The 15,459-nt window shown below is 41.2% G+C and overlaps 1 long non-coding RNA gene across 1 annotated transcript; it reads right to left on the reverse strand.

Moving 5' to 3' along the window:
• Window positions 1-1,164: 1,164 nt before the first annotated feature.
• Window positions 1,165-15,425, reverse strand: LOC117032784 (uncharacterized). Its single transcript, XR_004424803.1, has 3 exons — window positions 15,275-15,425; window positions 3,190-3,301; window positions 1,165-3,100 (listed from the first exon to the last, which is right to left on the reverse strand). It is a non-coding gene; the product is annotated as an uncharacterized LOC117032784 (long non-coding RNA).
• Between the last annotated feature and the right edge of the window lie 34 nt (window positions 15,426-15,459).

Raw genomic sequence — 15,459 nt, forward strand, 5'->3', positions numbered from 1 at the left:
TTGTTATATAACCGGGCACAAGGCCACAGGTGATATCCATAACTTCCTTCTTCCATCATCCATTTCATGTTTCTTTTCATCTCAGTCAGCAGTTCAGGTGAGGTTCACTACCCAGAGTGACCCAAACCTTCTTTCTTGAAAGGTCTTGTTCCTTAGCAGGTCTACCTTTATTAGTCCCTATAGCTTTCCATTACATTTTACTAAGAGGTGTTCCAAACACCTTTGTGTTCCAGGAGCTCTTCTCCTCTGGATAGACAAGATTAACCAACCTACCTGTTGGTTCAAGGGCATGAAGAGCCCTTATGGTCAAATACCAGTCCCCTATAATAAACCTGACCACCAGCTGGATGGCTGATCTCTGGGAACGGTGCCACATTAGGGACTAAGCATTGGCACGTTTTTGGCAGATCCAGCACACAATAGTCACAGTAGTGAAACCAGGCTTGTGAGAGGAAGTAGTACAAGTTGTTGAGTCCATGTATTACCTACATTCCCACCTGCATTGGACAAAGATGGGGTGATGGGGGAAAACGGCCTTCCTGACATGCACAGAATAGGGCATTTCGTACTTCCAATGATTAGGGTCCTCCTCCGCTCTTTGGTGAGCATTTACATGAGATATAAATATCTTCCCAATTTGCCCATTCCAAGATGTCTATCCACCTTCTCCCTTCCCAGACCTCCTTGTCACCAGTCTTTTCTTTTCCAGTTTATCTAGCCAAGTCATTAACTATTGTCTATGAATTAACATAGAATGTCTCTCCATCCAGGCAGTTCTGCCCAGGATTTCCTCTCCTTGTCTTTCAGGGCCCCTTGTGATTGATGCCACAATGCTGCAGCGATCTACTTCCAGCTGATGGCAGCATATATAAACTAAACCCAAGCTTGTTTGTGTTTTCCCTCAGTGAACTGGTCGTAGAAAACCATCCCCCATGAGGATGGGTTGTGTGGGCTGTAACATACCATCTCAGAACCCTTAGAGTCTTTCTTATCTAGATCCTGGTCAAATAAATGATACCAATTTTTCATCTCAGTACCCTGTTTCCCTGAAAATGAGACCTAGCCGGGCTGGACAATCAGCTCTAATGCATCTTTTGCTCTTTGCTCCAAAAGATGCATTAGAGCTGATTGTCCAGCCCGGCTAGGTCTTATTTTGGGGGAAAAACGGTACTTGCACCATTGTGCTTGGTAATTGGTTCTACTTCAAAGAAGAAAAAGAGAAATGAAGCAGATTCAAGAATCCTATCTTCACAGCAGCCGAAAGAAGGGATCTGATTCAGGAATTTCCTTAAAACACCTAGAGCCTACCTGAGAAATCGTGAGAACCCAAATGAGCTTCAAGAAAATCAAGAGACCATAAAAATCTGAAGAAAATTAGTCTCTTTCCCCTCCCTAATTCATTTATTGATTAAAAATTTTTTTTTCAGCTTGTTTATTCATCTATTCTAACATTTATTGTTTGTCTACTTTATGTCAAGCGCAGAGCGGATTCAAAGTGAACAAAGCAGAGCCCCTGCCCTCGTGGAGCCTCTATCGCAGTCACACTATTATGAGAATTAATGACGGTTTAGAATAGGCCTGGCACATATTAAGTAGGGAGGAAATGTTCATTCTTCTTACATTCTATTTTCTACCCACAACTTCTCACAGAAAGAGGAAATTTGAGAAGGGGAAGGAGCTTTAGGAGCAGGTAATCCAACATCTTCAAGTTACAGACATGGAAATGGAGGTCCAGAGAAGGTCCCACAGGACATAAGTGGTGAGGCCCAAATCACAGTCGGAGACCAAGGTGAGCCTTTGGAGGAGTGATTTGAGAGATCCCAGTCCAGCATTACTGAGTCAGACAACTGAGTGTATACCAACCCCACTGCTCCCTAATTATAACTCTGGGCAGGCTCTGTTTCCTCATGAGGAGGAGGATCACGAGAGGTTCATTTAAGACACTGAATGTCATAGTGCTTTTAAAGGGAAAGGTATGGTCCACTTGTGAGGGGATAAACTTTAGTGTTTCCTTGCTGTCCCTTTCTGGTTTTTGTTTTCAAGGGACTCTCCTGAAAGATGGAATACAATGCAACCAGTGGAAACCACCTCTGCTTATTAACTTAAGCAAAGGAAAGTCCTAGAACGCTTTGAGGTTGGCCATAGACTTGAGAGAAAGCCAAAGTTCCTGGCTCCTTAAGGATGGAGACAGAGGTACTAGAGGTCTGCTGCAGGAGCCACAGGAGGCTCTCTTGAGTCCTAACTTCTGAATGAATGCTTTCAACCATTTCCAGTTCAGGTTCTGGGAGAGAGCCCCCACTTCAGTCTGACTTGAGTTGCTTGCCAACCCTTGAGCAAGGGAGAGGAAGCACCTTGAGTGACTCCCATCAAGACTGTATCCAGTGTAGAAGGCTACTTCCACAAAACTAAATGGTGGTGCTCCTGGCAGAAGAACAGAAGCACCCAAGAAATGTCCACTACACTTAGTTCAGTGTCCTGCTCACAAGACTATGCTCCCCAGTCAAATCTTAATTCACTGAGACTGTCCCTTTGTCTCCTTATCTGTTAAATGGAGAAGAGGAAACATGTAAGTGATGATTAATAGAAGTGTCAACTTGAATGGACTAAGGGATGCCCAGATAGCTGGTTAAAATTATTTGTGAGTGTGTCTCTGAGAGTATTTCTAGAAGAGATTATTAACATTTGAATCGGCAGACTGAGTAAAGAAGGTTGCCCTTACCAATTCAGATGGGCATCATCCCATCCATTAAAGGCCTCTTAAAAGAATAAGTTACTCAGGGCAGTCCAACTGTTGTTCACAATATTAGCTGTAGAGGGAGTAGCTTATTGGCCCATGTGGGAATCGAACCGGCAACCTCAGTGTTAAGAGCACAGCACTCCAACCACCTGAGCCACCTGGGGAGGTAGAAGAAGATGGCAGGGGGAGAATAAGTTAGAGGAAGGGTGAAATTTCTCTCTTTGCTTGAGCTGGGACATCCATCTTCTCCTGCCCTCTAACTTTGGTGCTCCTGGTTCTCAGGCCTTTGGACTCAGACCAGCACTTATACCATTGGCTCCCCGCAATTCTCAGTCTTTTGGTCCAGATTGGGACCATCGGCTCCTGGAACAAAGAACAAAATATATATTTCTTATTATGTCCCATTCAGCCTCTTCAGTGGCTAGAGCAATGCTGTGGAAACTCTCACCTACCATCAGTCCCTCTTGGCCTCTGGGCTCTGAGTCAAAAAGGTTCTTCATCAGTCCAGGTTCTTCTAGAAGCTGACTCCAAGATGAGATGAATGGTGCAAGAATTTTATTATGCCTGTGAGAGGGGAGGGAGCTGTGTAAAGGTTGGGAGCAACATTAGACCCCACGCAAGTTTGATCCCAAGTGAAGGAAAGAGGGAAGAAAGACTGGCTGGAGGTTCCTAGACCTCTGTGTGATATAAGGAACGTCCTACAAGACCAATGGAGAGGCCTCAACAAAGTCAGTCATCAGAAGAAGTGGTCCATGTCTTCCAGGAATTGCCTTAGCATTTCTGACTAAAGCACCTGTCACTGGCTAGGAGCAGGCGGTCAATTAGACCCCCTGTAGTTTGAGGTCTGTGAGATGCATTCTATGGCCACAAGTTCACGGTCATCTATCCCTAAAGGAGTATTCTGCCCAGAAATACGAACTTGTGAGAATTTAGGTCTGTTGATTCTAAATGTTCATATAATATCTAAATGATCATTAATTTTGTCTTCTACCTTCCTTGTAGGTGTCTTTCTTTTTTTTTTTTTCCAGAAAAGCCCATTTCCTCTGGTACTAAAATATTGGATACTTCTAATTGAAGAGAGCTCTATAGTGTATACTTCTTGACTTAATGGCCTGCATCTGGGCCACGGGGGGCAGCGGCTGGACACTGAGGCAAGCAACAGCTGGTTGCGCTTGGGGCGGGGTAGGAAAGCGGGTGCAATAGCTGGTGGGGATTGGAGGTGGGGGCTGCTCTCCACGCCGCCCCGCCCTCCACCAACAGGAAGCGGAAGCCCAGTGGTGGCCACCACCTAAAGCTGTGGAAAACTGTAGAGAAACAGGAAATGGCTGTTCCACTCACAGCCCGCTGCCCCTCCCCCCTCGGAGGCTCAGGGCAGGGCACTCCCCTGCCATTTTCAATGTCTCTTCTCCATTCTCTTGCCCTTCCCAACCACTGCTCCTTCTTCCCCCAAGGTTAAACCTAGGTTCCCCAAAGGTTACACCAGGTTCCCCCCAGGAGAACCTTGCTAAAGGTAGGTTCTTTACCTTCTCCCTTCAAGTCCGTAGTGTCCCCTGCTGAGTATCTCAATCCTCTGGCTCCCTAATCATCTCTGCACAGTCACCTCTCAAATTAGGATGGCTAGACCTCACCTCTCTCTCAAGTTGCTGACCTACATTGTCTGTGCACATTTCTACTCGGATGACTTGCCAAGCACCTCCAACTCAATTCAAACCAATTTATCACCTTCTCACCAAACCAGTTCTTCCTGCTGCCTCCTCTACTTTGGCTTGGCACCGTCATCCTTACAAGTACCCTTTCTTTCCCTCGTTCATACCTGAGCAGTTTTTTTTTCCCCTCAAACCTTTATTTATTTTAAGCGTGTTTTTCCAGGACCCATCAGCTTCAAGTCAAGTAGTTGTTTCAATCTAGTTGTGGAGGGCGCAGCTCACACTGGCCCATGCGGGGATCAAACCGGCAACCCTGGTATTACGAGCATCACGCTGTAACCAACCGAGCTAACTGGACGCCCCTTGAGCAGTTTTTAAGACCTGTAAATGCTGCCTCAATCACAGCTCTTTATACATCATCATTCCTTTCAGGTCTCACTGCCACCACCCTGGTTCAGTCCTTCATTATTGGTTTGTTATTATTTAAATAACATCCTAATTAATCTCCCTCACTCCAGTCTCTTCCTCTTTAGATGCCTGCTCCTCAAAGATATGAGGTTAATCTTTTAAATCAAAGTAGAACCATGTCACTTCCTGATCCAAACATGTCAAAGGGTTCCTGTTGTCCACCAAGTGGAGGGCAAACTCCATGGTATGGAACGCGAGTCCTTTGTAATATGGCCTGTGATACTTTCTGACCTTACCTCACTCTAACTTCTACATCCCATTTTTCATTCAAAGTTCACTACTTACTGGTCTCCAAACACAACCACTTTCCCACTTCCAAACCTTTACTTATACTGTGTCCTACCTCAAATGCCTTATCTTTTCATCCTACCCACTCCATCAAAATATTGACCATCGTTCATAACTCAGTTAAACGATGGGCAGAGGACCTGAATAGACTTTTTCCCAAGAAAATGTACAAAGGACCAACAGACATGAAAAAGTGTTCAAGATCACTAATCATCAGGAAAATGCAAATCAAAACCACAGTATGATATCACCTTACTCCTGTTAGAATGACTATTATAAAAAAGGTAAGTATTGGCAAGGGTATAAAAAGAACACTGCTGTTGGGAATACAAACTGGCACAGCCACTATTGAAATCAATATGGAAGTTCCTCAAAAAATTAAAAATAGAACTACCATATGATCCAGCAATGCCATTTCTGGTTATTTATCCAAAGGAAAGGAAATCAGTGTCTTAAAAAGGTGTCTGTACCCGTGTTCACTGCAGCACTATTCACAATAGCCAACATATGGAAACAACCTAAGTGTCTGTCAATTGAAGAATAAAGAAAATGTGAGATATATATATATTTCAGCCATAAAAAAAAAGAAAATCCTGCCACTTGTGATGACATGAATGAATCTGGAGGAAATTATGCTAAGTGAAATAAGCCAGACACCAAAAGAAAAATACTGTATGTAAAATATAAAAAGTTGACCTCACACAAGCAGAGAGTAAAACAGTGGGTTGCTATGGGCTGGGGGTGGGGAAAATAGGAAGGTGGTGGTCAAAGGGTATAAACTTTCAGTTATAAAATGAGTAAGTTCTGGGGACCTAATGTACAGCAAGGTGAAAATAGTTAATAATACTGTGTCATATACTTGAAATTTGCTAAGAAAGTAGATCTTAAGTGTTCTCGCCACACACACACAAAAGGTAATTCTATTAGGTGATTGATGTGTTAACTTGATTGTGATAATCATTTCACAATGAATAAGTATATCAAATCATCACATTGTATACCTTAAATATATACAATTTATTTTTCTCCCTAAAAAAAAAGACCGTAACCATCATTCAAAGTTTGGTTTAAATTCATTGCTTCCATGAAGCACTGCCAGATTTTTCCACTTGGAAGCTCTCTCCTTATTATTTGGAGCTTCTTACAGTACTTACTACAATTTAGCTAGAAACAAGTCATAGAAATATGAACACCTCATCTCTGGTACTCAGTTGTAAGTAACCTTATGCCAAACTTATCATTGTATCCCTTCATACAGTGCTTCATACAGCAAAACCTGGTCCACATCATTTAGCCCACTGCTCAGTTCAGCTGAATTGTTTTCTTTTTATATCAAGATTTTTTCATTTTTAATTTTTATTTTGTTCTTTTATATCAAAGACTTTCGATAAATAGTAGATTGATTTATACTCTGGCACAAGCTGCTTATCTCATGGCATACCATTAAAAAACAGTTCATTGACCGATGCCAGACCACAGACCACACTTCAAGTAGTACTTGAACACAGAAACTTTCAATAGATATTTTAAATGAGTAAGTACCCTGGGCTCGGGGCAGTCTTACCCTTCTCTATTAAGTCATTACCAATGAGCTTGTTAACTAACTAGTTCCCAGTTATTGTCACCTGCTAGGCCCTCTCAATAATTCCCTACCAGTCTATATTAGTTTCCTAGAGCTACTGTACAGGTTTTGTGAAGTAGGGCAATTAAGTTCGCAAATTTGTTGCAGCGATGTCGCTCACCTTTTTTGATATCAGAGGGATTATTCATTATGAATTTGTACCAACTGGACAAACAGTTAACCAAGTTGACTATTTGGCTGCATGAAAAAGTTAGACGACCTGAACTTTTCACCAACACTTCATGGCTCTTGCATCAGGACAATGCACCAGCTCACATGGCACTGTCACATAGCCAGTAAATAACTGTGTTGAAAAAAACCTCCCTACTCACCTGATCTGGCCCCCAATGACTTCTTTCTTTACCTGAAGATAAAGGAAATATTGAAAGGAAGACATTTTGATGACATTCAGGACATCAAGGGTAATACGATGACAGCTCTGATGGCCATTCCAGAAAGAGTTCCAAAATTGCTTTGAAGGGTGGACCAGGTGCTGGCATCGGTGCACAGCTTCCCAAGGGGAGTACTTCGAAGGTGACCATAGTGATATTCAGCAATGAGGTATGTAGCACTTTTTCTAGGATGAGTTCACGAACTTGACTGTCCGACCCTGTAGTCATCATTTTCCCCCCATATATGTATTTTTTAATTTCAGGTGTACAAAACAATGTAATAGTTAGACATTTACACCCTTCACAAAGTGATGAGCCCCCCCAAACTATTACCCCTTAGATATCATACATAGCTGTTATGATTCCATTGACTCTATTCCCCATGCTGTACTCTATATCCCACGACTGTATAGATATTATAGTTGACATTCAGTATTATTCAGCTTCAGCTTCAGGTGTACAGCGCAGTGGTCTGGCATCTAAACCGTCCATGAAGTCGTCTCCCTAATAAGACAAGTGCCCATCTGACCCCCTACAAAATCTTTACAACATTATTGATTATATTCCCCCAACTGTCTTTCATATCCCCATGACAGTCATCATTCCTTAATGTTGGCAGTGTTCAGAAGACTGAAGAGGTAATGAGTAGGTAAAAGAAAAAAAAAAAAAAAAAGCCAGGCTACTGTGTAAAGCACTGCCTAGGCCTGGGTATAATTATAGTTTGATTCAAGAGCTGGAAAAGATGTTTGATAATATTCTAGTTCACGGCCTAATGACTGACATTACCAAATCACCCCCTTCCGTGCTTCGGCGCCATGTTTACGGGCTCTTTCATGAACACTTATTTCAAATAGTGATTGAAAAGTTAAGAGAGGCCTCTAGGCACTCCTAACCCATATTAGAGCCTGGTCCACTCTGCAGCCACTGTAGGCCTAGATTTAGACTAAGATGAGCCTAGAGAGAGTTCTTCTTCACAGGAATCACCTTGGATTTTCTAGTTTGAATCGAGTCCGGTAGACAGTCAGCCTGGAGCAGGTGCTTCTGGGAACTTGATGATCCATCCGGGAGGTCAAATGGGCAATGCCTTTAGTACACTCACCAGGGACCCTACCCCGGTGTCTTCTGCCCTGCACTCCTCCCTCAGCATGCACCTACACACCCCAGACAGAACTCAAAAGCTTTTGCGGACCTAACAACCCAGGTTTTGTTTAAGCTTGTAATGTTTATTTTATGACCAATAAAATCATACAAGTACATTCAAGAAAACGTCTAAAATAGGGAAAATAATTTTTTAAATTCATAGTGAAATGAAATTACATTTAAGAAAAGTTCTTATTCCCTCAGAGTATTACCCACACCAAGGTTATTCCACTATGTACAATTACATGTTGTCCATTCAAGTTCTTTTTTAGACATACTTGGGTTGTGTGAAGGTGAGTATGTGTGTGCTTTTAATTTTTAATAAGTTATAATTCATTCATTCATTCATCAGTGCTTATTTGGGCATACAAATCTAAAAGCCACAGTCCCTGCCATCATAAAGGTCCTTTGCCTAGGATAAGGGGTTTTAAGCTTCTTTAGAATCTTTTTTTCAATCTCAATGGAATTCGAATATGCATATAGTCCACATATAGTTCAAATAAGTGATATTTTAGTAGAACCTAATTTCATCATTTCAAATTGGTAATATGTATTGTGAAATACTAATTTGTTTGTTCCCCTCTCTCTGCACACATCATTCCACACCCCGCCCCAATTCAAGCAAGTACGTGGCTTCATGTTTCTTTGCCTCAGGAAGTTTTGCGAAGTGGACAACAGAAGCTGTTCCACCCTTTGAAGGGGTCCTTACCGAAAAAGGAAACTGAAGGCTTGTTAGAAATGTGAATTCATGGGCCCCACCCAGCCTTTGGAATCAGCATCTCTGAGGGTGAGGCCCAGGAAACTCTTTTAACAAGCTCTTCAAGCGATGAGTACACACATTAAAGTGTGAGAACCCCCTGAGTACACACATTAAAGTGTGAGAACCCCCGGGTTAGAGGAGCATTACAGAGGCAGAGGGGTGAGTGGTGTGCCAGTTAGGATGAGGAAGAGAGGAAGCCAGTCCCAAGGGCAGGCAAGTCTTCAGGGCCACACAGGAGGGGCTGCGGAGATCTCAGGAAAGGTGGTCCTGGGAGTCTCTTCCTGCCCCCAGGTCAGGCAAGGAAGCAATGTGTAAAGGGACTTCAAGGTACCACTCGATGACAGTGATGGGTCAATGTGTCCAGTGGGAGCTGCTCCCCAGGCCCAGCCCTAGATTCTGGACCCCACTGGAGCCTACCACATTTTGAGGGACCCCAGTGCTGACTGACACACCCATCATGGGACAGAGCTTACAGTCTGCTTTACTTTTATTAAAAAACAAAAACAAAAACAAAAAAACCACCACCCAAAGGAAGAAAGAACTGGAGAATTCTTGCATACCTGAGGTTGCAAAATTGGAACCTGGGATTCTTCCCCACCACATGTACCATAAAGTCAATAAATGAGACAAAGAACCATTTCAGTGAATACAAAAATTTTAATTGAGGATTATGAATGACACTTGCAGTCTTCTATCAGCCTCAACCGCTAAGGTATTTCTTTATTAGGGATTTTTTGCGCACTATGAAGAAAGTCTTTAATCACACTGATAGCTAGCACTGGGTTCATTTGTACAGTGTCATCTGAGTAGGCCTAATGCAGAATTACAACTTCTCTAATTAATATCATTTTCAAAAAGTTAACATATGTGTAGCGGTACTGAGGTCGCACCTCCAGACAGTCTGATTCAACGTGTCTGGGGTAGGACCTGGGTCAAACCCTGTTGGGGCTTCCATGACCATAGTTAGGCATTGGCTCAACCCTGGGCACACATTTGCAACACCCAAGATCCTTTTAAATAATATCTAGGCCTGGCTCCACTCCAGACCACTTATCAGAATCTCTAAAGGAAGTGGGCCTTGGGTTGTTGTTTTTTTGTCTTTTGTTTTTAATTAATAGACTTTATTTCTTAGCGCAGTTTTATGTTTACAGAAAAATTGAACAGAAAGTACGGAGTTCCCATATACTGCATCCGCAACCCTCTACCCTTCAGACTCCCCTACTATTAATATCTTGCACTGGTGTGGTCTATCTATTACAACTCCTGGACACTGATGAATTGATGAATATTGGTACGGTATTATTAACTAAAGTCCATAGTTTACATTAGGGTTCACGCTTTGTGTTACAGTTTCATGTTTTGCCAAATGCAGTGTCATGTATACACCATTGTAGATACACAATGGTTTCAGCCTTGCTATTTTTAAAAAAAACACCACGGAAGATTCATAGGTACAGCCAAGTTGAGAACTGCTGACTCAACAATTATCAAGGACCAGGAACAAAATAACTGAGAACTTTTCCATGTTTGTTATTTTTTAAAATTCCTCAACTGGTTCCCAGTAATGATCAACAGCAAAGTAAAAAGGGACCGGGCGGTCAATTTGAATAAAAAGCAATAAAATGATACATACCCAAATAAAACCATTCTGATATTATTTGCTGGTCAGATCAGCAAAGGTCTAAAAGTTTGCTAACACACTACGTTGGAGGGTACTCTCTGACACTGCTGGTGGAATGGAATTAGGTACAATTTCGGTGGGGGAGCATTTTGGCAATATCTACCAAAATTACAAATGCATTAACCTTTGCAACCACGAATTCTACTTCTAGAAAACTATACTATCATAAATGTGTAAGGGACATATGTGCAAGGCTTTTTATTGCAGAATTGTTTGTAATGGCAAAAAATTAATGATAACCTAAATGTTCATTAGTTGGGGACCGGATAAATAGATGATGGAAGAGTCATATAAGACACTAGAGGCTAAGAAAGGACTTTGATGCTCTTTATGAATCATTAAGGCAAAGATCTTCAACAAATAAATCAGTGAAATACGCAAGGTACAAAAGAGTGTGTAATATTCTACCATTTGTGGAAAAAAAGGAGAGATGAAAAGTAAATATACAAATTAATTTGTTGTATAATTATATAATTATGATCATATTGGAACAATGTACAAGAAACTAGTAACACTGATTGCCTCGATGTGGGGTAGCTAGGACAAGGATTGCAAAGAGTATACTGTATTTGTACCCTCTGTATTTTGAATCATGAGAATGTATCATATTAAAAAGAATTTTTTTATGTGCCTGTCCTTGGATCCAACAATTTTACTTTTTTTTTTTCCTTAAGATTTTATTGGGTAAGAGGAACAGGACTTTATTGGGGAACAGAACTTTATTGCAAATCCTTAATGAAATAATAGTGTGTATTTCCAGGATTTTTTCCAAGTCAAGTTGTTGTCCTTTCAATCGTAGTTGTGGAGGACGCAGTTCAGCTCCAGGTCCAGTTGCCGTTGTTAGTTGCAGGGGGCACAGCCCACCATCCCTTTGGTGGGAGTCAAACCGTCAACCTTGTGGTTGAGAGCCCACTGGCCCATGTGGGAATCCAACCGGCAGCCTTCGGCGTTAGGAACACGGAGTTCCAACCGCCTGAGCCACCAGACGGGCCCCAACAATTTCACTTTTAAGAACTGATCTTTTGGGGGAAGAATGAAATGATTGTGCAAATTTTCATAAAGATTATAAATTTTAAATATTATAATGTGGTATAAATTATAAATATTACAAATTTTGTAAAATTTTCCATAAGCTTTCATTTATAATATGGAAAAATAAGAAATAACTCATATGTCCAAAAACAGGAACTGATTATAAAAACATGCTACTTTGAAATGATGAAATACCACGTTGTCATTTATATGATCTGGGAAAAGTACATTTGTGGTATGGAAAAATGTTCATGAGACTTTAATGAGTTTTTAAAAAGCAAATAAACAAATAACATGCATTCTATTTTTTCATTTAAAAAATATTTATTGGGACATAGCAAAAAGACTGGAATGTGGTTTACCAAAATTTGACAGTATTTCTTTGGTATAATTATGGCATTTTTATTTCCTTTCAATTTATCTATATCTTCTGATCTTTTTTTCTTTTACAATGAGCATGTGTTATTTATATAACTTTTTTTTTTAAGCCAGGGGACAGATTGTAGTCTTTAATAAAAGCATTTCCTACTAAAAGAAAACAAAAAGTTCCCTAGAGAAATGGCTGGTGCTCCACTGACTTCAGAAAGCAAGGAGGATATCTAAGAGGTCCATCAATGGGAGAATTTGGGCTTTAAAAAGAATGACAGCAAAGGATTGCATCTTAGGAGGGAGTTAGGGATTCATTATTCTGAAAACTGGTAAATAAAGGGATTAAACATTTAACCTGGCTCTTGTATACAAATTGTACCTTGGGGTAATCACTACTTGGTGAAGGGTAGTATGTCTTTATGGAAGTATTCCAGCTAATAAATGAAGAAGGAATGATAGAATTAGAATATTACCATTTGCAAATCCTTAATGAAATAATAGATTTAGGTAATGATCATTAATGGCCACTAACACTACAGAAAAGAAAGACATCCCAATTATGATGTGTCTCCAGATGGAAGTACCCAGAGTACCACCTATGAAGTATTCTTGCCCAAGAACCCAAGATGGGTCTGATCAGACCTCTTGACCTAACTACCTGTTCACAGAAAATACAGGGGACAGAGGAATATGCTAAACTGTCACCAGCCAATGTAATCCGCCAGTTACAGAATGTGGGAAATTATACAGGTCAAATCATCCAATTTTTTCAAAAAGAAATAGAAAAGAAAAAAAACTTATGAATAAAGGACACTTGAGAGACATTCTGACCAAATGTAATGTATGAATGTTTGAGCCTTGATCGAAAAAAACTAAATGTAAAATACCATTCAGGAGACAACTGGGAAATTTGCATGTTGACTGGATATTCAATGATATTGAAGAACTATGGAGAATTTTTAAAAATTGTGCTAATACTGTTTTTACTTTTAGAGGTACATATGAAAATGTTTCAAATAAAATGATATAATGTTGTGGGCACAAAAACAGTTTTCTTTCTATCCTTCTAAATTCTCCTGGCTGGACTAATGAATTAACATGAGACAGATTAACAGGAGAAAATGACCAAATCTATTATGTATGTACATATGAGGTTCCTTAAGAATATGAGACCCAGGACAGACACACTGGGCAGTTGACGTATACATGCCGCTCTGGTAAAAGGAGCGGGAGGCAGGGACTTGGGATTTCAACAGGACAGTAGGCAATTCATAGGTAGATGAGGAAGGGCAAACATGGTAAACGGTTGCCAGGCCACCCAGAAACAGTGGGACACAGAGGGAAGTCTAACAAAGAGCTGTGCTTGCATTCTCCCTGTCTGCCACACTTAATTCTTTCATACTAAGGTTCCCTTCCTGAAGCAGGATTTTCTATCTGAATTCCTGTAGGCAGGTAAGGGGTGGGGGGAGTCAAAAGTTCCTTTCTGAGTCTTTTGTTTCTTAAAAATAACCAGCTTAAAATAATCAACGTTCCAAAAAGGCATAGTTGGAGGTGGCAAACTCTGTTTTCCCTCAATGTCTGGGATTTCCTTCAAAATAATCCAAAAGGGGCAAGTGGAAGTCGTTGGGTGTATACTAAAAGGAAACTAGCCATGAGTTGGTCATTGTTGAATCTGTGATAAGTGCTTATACTAATCTCTTCACTTTGGGAAATATTTGCAATTTTCCATAAAAAAATCTATTAAAAGATAATGACATCCCTGCCTCACCCCTATCCCCCTGCATACAGAATGTGGTGGGGTGGGGCCTGTCAGCTTTTCTTCTGAAATAGTAGGGAAGGGGAATTGAAGAGATTGAGGGGCACATGGCAGCTAGTATAGGGGATGAAGGCCCTCAGGGTTTGAGTCACTGGTGACAGCTTTGGATCATGGATCCAGCTGAGGCCTGGAGCTGGTAATGAAAAATAAAAACGAAAAGCTGGGGTGGGACTCAACAGATATAAGGCCTGTTCTATTAGCCTGCTGGACTTCTCTGAGCAACAAGCTTGTCAACATCATGTGTCCTTAACTCTGAAACAGTAAAAAGAGCGATTTGCTCATTTAACAAACACACATGACACCGCGAGCTGAAGCAGGCTTATGAAAACAGCAAAGACACAATTCTGGCCGTCAGGAAACTCACAGTATTATAAGAAGGCTAAAAACCGTATTTGGAACGCAGTGCTGCTGGTACAACATCAGAGAAGCACCCAAGTTTGCCTTTTGAAACCAGGGAAGGTTTCATAAAATAGCTTTTGAGTTAAAACTTCAAGACTAAGTTTGTGTTTGCCAGGATAAGAGCCAGGAGCAGGATTTCAGAAGAAGGAAATGAATTTGCAAAACATAACATGAAACTGTAAAAGGCTTGCTCTGGGAACTACAAGTATTTGCTTTGTTAGAGCACAAGGTGGGGGTCCTAGGACCTGTCCCCTGGCCTGCCACGACCACCATACTTTACCTTTCTTATTCTAGGCCAAGGACAGGGGAAGGTCTTAAGCCTGGGATCCTTTCAGGCTTCTAAAACTGGTTTCCTGATAGGAAAGGGAGAGGAGATTCCAACTTCAAGGAAAACTTATGGTAACAAACAGGGAAAGCGAGGGTTTAAGGCCCAACAAAAATACCTGGTGTGAATGGCAACAACCTACTTCTTACAATTATAGGTCCTTGTACAATGAAGGAAGACGAATCAGAAATTTTCTTAACTTCCTTTAGCAGTAAGGCTTTGTGTCCAAGGCAGGTTTATATGGACTATCACCCGTATTTACTTCCAAACAAATCCTTCTCTCTTTTTATTTATTTATTGCTGTACAATTTGAGTTTGATGCACTTATTTCAAGACTACATATCATACATAAAATATGTAATAAAAAGGGTTGTGAGTATACTACTTGAGAGAAGCCATAAGGAATCAATTAACATTACAAAACTGTAAACAAAACATATCTGGAAAACTTATGTAGCTTTGGATTTTTTTTTAATTGAATTTTTAAATGTTTCAGACACCAAGGCCTTTGCCACGTGCCTTGCACAGTAGGAAATTCTTCGTGAACGTCTGCTGAGTGGTTTTACACAATCGTGTTCCCACGCCTCGCGGAGAACCTACCTTCCCGTTTCTCGGGCGGTCACTTCCCCTGGCTTCGAAGGGGCCTGGCCATGGGGTCCAAAGTGGCGCAAGCATCGCGTGGGCTACCCGCACCAGCTCTTCGGTTCGCGGGCTCCTTGGGGTCCCGGGACCGCCCAGCTGCGGGTCTATGGAAAAGCGACTCAAGCACTTAAGGGGGAGGAGCC

Source organism: Rhinolophus ferrumequinum, chromosome 13 (genome assembly GCF_004115265.2).
Source record: "Rhinolophus ferrumequinum isolate MPI-CBG mRhiFer1 chromosome 13, mRhiFer1_v1.p, whole genome shotgun sequence".
NCBI classification, from domain to species: domain Eukaryota; kingdom Metazoa; phylum Chordata; class Mammalia; order Chiroptera; family Rhinolophidae; genus Rhinolophus; species Rhinolophus ferrumequinum.